The sequence below is a fragment of the Ptychodera flava genome, unplaced genomic scaffold (assembly GCF_041260155.1).
Source record: "Ptychodera flava strain L36383 unplaced genomic scaffold, AS_Pfla_20210202 Scaffold_76__1_contigs__length_567409_pilon, whole genome shotgun sequence".
NCBI lineage: Eukaryota > Metazoa > Hemichordata > Enteropneusta > Ptychoderidae > Ptychodera > Ptychodera flava.
Window position 1 is genome coordinate 117,943 of NW_027248398.1, and position 7,237 is coordinate 125,179.

A 7,237-nucleotide genomic window follows, 5' to 3' on the forward strand; every position below is an offset into this window, starting at 1 on the left:
GCCAATTAAGCATGTCGTTAAAGCTATTTCATATAATGCAATTAACTTCATTCGTCTATCTGTTTCTATTCAGTAATCAATCCAATTGAACTACAACTAACTATAGTCATCAAACACATATTTTGATCATCTGACAAATTTTCTGTCTGTGCTAAGTACGGACAGAAAATCTCACAAAAGCTTTACATAATGTAACCGATTCTGACAAAACTGTTGTACTGACATACCTGTATTCTTACAAGGTAGAAAATGTATGTATGTACAGTCAAATCAGTGTTACCGACCTTATATGCAGCACAGCCTCTCGTCTATAATGGCCACTTCAGAACAGTCCCAACAGACTTTGCGGTAAACACCTTGATAAAGTGGGCACCCTTTCAATGTCTATTGGGCAGTTTGATTCTGTATATTACAAAGGTTTGATTACATGTACATATGTACATCACCCAATTTAAAAAGCCATGTAACGCAGTATATAATAGTACTGGTTTTAAAATCGGGTAGTTTTTTTTTTCAATTTAATCTAATATAACCCAAGTTTTGATAATTTTAGGGCAAAATAAGTAATTTAATGACTTGTGAAACTGCATGACTAGTCCATTGAAACTTTGGCCCAATTCAGCAATAAGTGATTTGAATCTGAATATTTGCATCTTCAGATTAGTGTTATGAATTTTTGTCAAAACTTTTATTATTCAAATCTTTGTTTGCCAGTCCCTTGTAAGGCCGTAGACTAGATACGAGTGATCTGTTACATAATATGCATCGATGAGCCCCCTTTTCATTACTAGTGCATTTTAGATTTGGAAATTTAAAAGAATTTCAACATTTTAAAAGTTGTATTGTATATGGATGTAACACCCATCTTGTTAAACCAACAGAGCAAGGGCATAATTGCAAAACACACCAAAGCAGGTAAACTATCAAAGTGACGACTTTTTATACACAAACATATCTGGTTCAATCGACAAAGCAATTGCATAATTACACACACCAAAGTTGTTAACCATCAAAGTGACGACTTTTTATACGCACAAACATATCTTGTTCACCAACAAGCAAGGGCATAGTTGCCCACACCAAAGTGGTTAACTGTCAAAAGTGACGAATTTTTATACACACAAACATATCTGGTTTAAGCAAAAAGCAAGGGCATAATTGCACACACCAAAGTGGTTTACTATCACTGTGCATTTTCTCACTTATATATGGAAAACACATGCTGTACATTATCAAGTTGAACACATGTAATTGACGGTGAAATTTCATGCCTTCAGTTATTTTTCAAAGTTTTTAAAATACTAGTGTTCCCTAAAAGCTAAGTTTCTCAATGTACATGTATAATATAAGCTCCCATATGGCACATGTATGAATGCAAGTACGTACTACTGTAGATCTGCCTCACATGTCACCATGGCTTTTGGTTTGGATGCATGCTGGTCTGTAGAGAGCAGTGTGAAACTCACGCAAAATCTCTACTGGCCAAGCGGGCAAGCAACTTCAGAAAAAATCACGGACCCTGAAGGAAATCAACTGGTCCGATCATCATGTCAAATCCAAATATAGCGGAGATTTTTTACCTGCGCTGAGTATAGGGGCCAAGAACATGCGATTCAAAAATAAAGAGACCACTTTAAAATTCCAACATCAAACTGTTTTTGTGCCTTTTGATTCTGTTTTCTCTTAACCCTGTGCACCCAAGGCCCTGGGGTTGAGTTGACATTTGAAAGTACCATCTTGTACATGACGTCGAACTTCTTATTAGCAAAGACTGTCCCCATATCAATATATTTTTTTAAATCCCCATAAAAACTTGTCCCAAAAGCATGCAAATTATGATCATGTGACCTCATTAAATATTCAGAATGGCTGCCAATACATACAATATCGTATTTTGTCAACGTATGTCTTTATTTTCATAGGATTTTCTCATTAATTTATCATGTTTCATCACCAAACCATTGCTTTCTATCATATCAGTATAAATTGATATAATATTGTGACAAAAATTATGAAAAAAACACTGTTATTTTGTATAGTTTTGGCCTGCTAAGTGTATTGTAAACAAAGGCCCTCTATAAGGGTTAGGTTAGTCAAAGCATAATGTAATATAACATCAAGCACCTTATTATGAATTATATCATACCGGTATATTGATGGCGGAAATGCTGCGATCTGATTGGTCGAGACGTGATAACAACCGTGGTATATTGGCGATGTAGCATGGCAGGCACGCGCGAGCTCTCACCTTTAGTAAAAGTCCTTTTTGACGTTCCACGCCAGAATTTCAATATACTGTTATGATATAATAGCAGTAAATCACACCCACCGACGGCATACCACTCGATTTTGACTAGTTAACTTCATATATGCACTCGCTATCGCTCGTGCATATATGTCGTGAACTGCTCAAAATCATGTAGTATACCATCGCTGTGTGTGCTTTATTGCTTAAAATTTCCAAGGTATATTTTGAATGACATGAAACACTTGTCCCAAAATATGTAAATACTAGTCATGTGACCTAATTTAGTATTCAAAATAGCCACCAACAACAGAAATTTATCATTTTTACATGTTTTCAATTTTCCAGTAAAAGTTAATCAATATTGTATCATATCCCAAAGCTGAATCATATTTTTATAGTTCCATGACCATGAACTTTGATGTCAACTTTATATGTTAAGATAAACTTTACCTAAATTTCACAAATCTTACACAGATTTTCTAGTCCTTACTCATAAGTGAAAATTTATACACAGTGCCCTTGAATTGAGGTCAGACAGGTCAGTGTCCTATTTTATAATATCTGACTATTGAATATATCAAACTTTGTCCACAATAACAATATATTTTTGGAATTGTAGAATAACAATTGACGCAAAAATATGCAAATACTGATGCAAATACTGGCCACCAGTATTCTAAATTTACAATGATTTTCATATATTTTTCCTCTTTCTGATGACATTCTAAAGAATTTAGCAGTTGCTATTACTCAATTATGTCTAAATGTATATTAGGTTCTATTGTCTACAACAGAAAATTGTAAGAAAATGTTTTTAACATAATTTTTATGAACCGAATACAAGCTTCTTTCAAATCACAGAGAACACTAACGTTACAATCATTTTGCAAAACACAGATTTGATTATTTGAGTTTGCAAAATTCATTCAATATACATGCAAAAACATAAATACACACAATTTTATTTTAACCAAAACAACATTTTTTTCTTTAGTAAAAAAAGTAAAAATAATTTAGCAACACACTATAAAACAGACCAAAAACCCTCAAAATGTAACAAAGAACAATTTCTGGACAAGTTTTGTTTTGTGGCATGTACATCATTAGTATAATAAAATTGGGTCTGAGAACACAACACTGTCAATATTGATTGTATCGCTGTATTTTATCATATTCTGAGCTAAGCATGTCATCTTCAACTCTTCCTTTTTGCATCTACCAACACTAACATTGAAAAGAAAACAAGCAGAAAGGCCTGCAGTATATTGTCTGTTCAAAGTACATTACTTTATGTAAAACCTACTGCCCTTAATACCCTATTTGTCATCTGTCAACGTCTGTCTTATCACCTCTTTTGTTGCTCTGTCATTTCCTCGTTGCTTTGAGGTTTGTCATGTTTACTAATAAAAATCGAGCCATACCAAGTGTCATCATTGATACATACATCTATCTGTGCATTGCAAGTTGTCAATTAAAAAGAGGAACTAGCCTACCTTTTCTTACACTGCGCTGCCGCGGTGCTGAATTACTTAGAAAGCATTGGTCAGGCTTCCCGTTGCTCAACTGGTGGCCGAATTGGTTCGCCGTTGGTGTGGTCATAGGCCGCCATTGTGATCTACATTGATGTCCCGTTGGTCTAATGTGCGATTTTCACTTTCTGAGCGGCTTTCCATTTGGCTTTGGTCAAAGCAATGCCCAAAAACACCCCCGTCATATAACGGATCAAAGCGTAACTGTCGTCGGCCGCCATTATTAAATTCCTGACAACTTCCGCTAACGATTGCCGCTTAGATATCACAAACGTGACGAAGCCTTGGATATGAAAGAAGTTCGCGAAGATTGGATGTAATTCAGGCTGCGAAAGAATCTGACGTCAACCTTTTGCTATATCAGGGGTCAAAAGGTCATCTTGCGCCACTTTAGTGCCGAACGGGGGTCAGAGGGTTTAAGCTCTGCTGTCAGCAACGCCGAACTTATAAAATAGTTTGATTTTTCGTCAGCGTCCGTTGTCGTTCGTCGTTCTCCGTCGTCGTCCATCCTCTGTCAACAATAGCCTTCTCCTCTGAAACCACAAGTCCGATTGCTTTGAAATTTTATATGCAAAGCACTTGGGTGACCTCACTTAAATGTTCAAATCATGGTGAAATTTGTATATTTGGGACAGTTTTTGCTGTTTTTGGTTAAAAAATCTTCTCTGAAACCGCTTGTCCGATTGCTTTGAAATTTTGATATGCAGTTTACTTAGGGTAACTTCAGTCATATTGATTCAAATCGTGGTGAAATTTGCATATTTGTATTTTTAAGGCAATTTTTGCGTTTTTGGTAAAACAATCTTCTTCAACACTACCAGTCAGATAGCTTAGATAATCCATTGGGACCTATGTACCAATATTAATTTCAGATTGGTTCAAATGGTGCAGAAATAGGCAAATTTGCATTTTCAAAGCAAATTTTGCCATTTTTGTTAAAAAAAGTTTTTCAAAAAGTACTGGTATGACACCTTTGAAATGTATTTACAGGTTTCTAGAGATAAACTAAGTCATATATATTGAATTTCTGATGAAATCTGTAATTTTGTATTTTGGAGGCAATTTTTGCCATTTGTCCTCAAAAAATATGTTTTTCCAAAATTACTCATCTGATAGCTTTGAAATTTTGTAAAGGTTCCTTAAAATGAACTAAATAGTGTTAAATAAACTTTTGATGAAATCTGCAATTTTGTATTTTGGGGCAATTTATGCCACTTTGGTCAAAAAATGTGTATTTCCAATACTACTCATCTTACAGTTTTGCAATTTGGCATACAGGTTCCAATAAATGAACTGAATTATATTTATTGAAATAATGACGAAATTTGCAATGTTATGTTTAGTTGGCAATTTTTACATTTTAAGTCAAAAATGTCTTTCTCAAAAGTACTGGTCTGAGAGTTTAAAAATTCCATATGCAGGTTCATACAGATGAACAAAATGTGATATTTTGAAATAATTGTGAAATCTGCTATATGTATTTTTGGGCCAACTTTTGCCTTTTATGGTCAAAAAAATTGTTCTCAAAACTGCAAGTCGATAGCTTTGACATATGAAGTCAGTAAATAAAGAAAGGTTAAGCAATGATATAAATAAATATAAAAAAACTTTTTTTTATTTCCATATATATATTTCTAACATTGAGAAAAACAACACAATCTCGGGCTTGAAATATGACCCATCACGGTCATGCTAAACATCCAAAAATCCTATCAGGGATTGGCAAATTTTGGCAGCACAAACACCGGATCACACACAAAAGGAGGCAATACAACACTTCTGGCTCCTCCCTGTTGAGAGACTCATCGTCAAATTCAAGGAAGGAATACAAAAAACTAGGGCAGCTAATGAACATAAATAATACTGAAGTGTTGAATCCGACGGTAAAAGATGAATCACAAATTTAAGTGTAAGCGTAATCTTTACAGTGACCAGGGTAATTGGCCATCAGGCCAAAATACAATAAAGACGCGTACTTTACATAATGTTTAAATATAGGACATTTACTTTCTAGTATCGAAGTTTGACGTCCGACATATTTCGGTCATACATAACAATATATATGGGTTTAATATCGGTACCAGACGATACAAGAATCACTTGCCTTCTGTTGCGGCACGCCGGGCTTTAGAAATTGCCAATAACACGATTGGAACTACCGGTAATTTGAGATAATTGGATGGCGAAGTAATGTCTTTAAAATCTGCAAATGTAAGCTAATCTGCATTTCTTATTTATATTACACATTTGTTTGTATAAGTTATTTGTAATATCTAAACATTCATCTATAGATATATAGGGGGGCACCTAAGATTTTTGAGAAATTTGAAAAATACGAAGATCTAATTATTAAAAAAAAATTCCAATCGTGTTTAATATTGTACCTCAGGCTGATACATATCGACGATTTTTAGACTGTGTATAGTATACGATACTATGCAATTCTGGAATGATTTGCCTTAATTGCGTCTCGGCACGCCGGATCTGTGAAATCACACATACGTTTGTTTTATTCGATATTTAAAGACCATTGGGACCGTAATGTCGTCACTGACTCACCTCGTGTCTCGGGCACGTCCCTTGTTTATAAAATCACCGATGTTTATCGGCGATTTTTGGACAAATGTCCGATTTATGTCCTATTTTCGACGTCACAGACTTTGCCAAGGCCGACTTCATCGTTTCGGCTCGAACTTCGATACAAGACGATACTACACTTGTCAAATTGCGGGCAAATGATCGATGTTTATCTGAGAGATACTTCCTTACAGATTTGGCCCCTGCGGTCTAGGGGCCAAGCCCAACTTCTGTAGTCCGACTCTAACTTAAATTGAAGGAACTAGAATTGTATAAAATGATGGATAAAGATTTCACCACCTCACATATTTGACCGTAGTATATGTCGAGGGTCTACACTGTAAAAAGAGCGGACGCTAGACGCGTCTTTACGCGTTCAAAATGTAGATGTCGGTGTTCAAATTTGGACGGCTAGTGTTCATATGTTAACACTAGTGTTCATATTATTAACAATGGCGTTCTAAACATGAACACGGAGTGTTAACGACCATCTGCTTGAAGTGTTCAAAAACTTAGCATTACAGAAATTTTACAATAATGTGAAACATTGAACAGTCTTTGGTGTTTTTTACTTTACTATGGCTATAATAAATTTATTACTGCCTCACTGTCCGGCAAACGTACACGGATTTTGATGTAACGAATTTCTCACTGAATGAAAAATATCTCCGATCTAAAATTGCTGAAAGCGTGTTTTTTCTCAAAAAGGAAGTATACAAAATAATTTTACACGTTTATTACGGGTTGAAATTTTGACATTTTGAAAAGCAAATCAGATAACCACCAAAACGTTTCAATTTTAACATCAGCGTGCAAGAGGCGTTCTACTCCTGAACACTTGGTGTTCAAGTTTGGTGCCTTTTCTTATCCCGTCATGCATTAA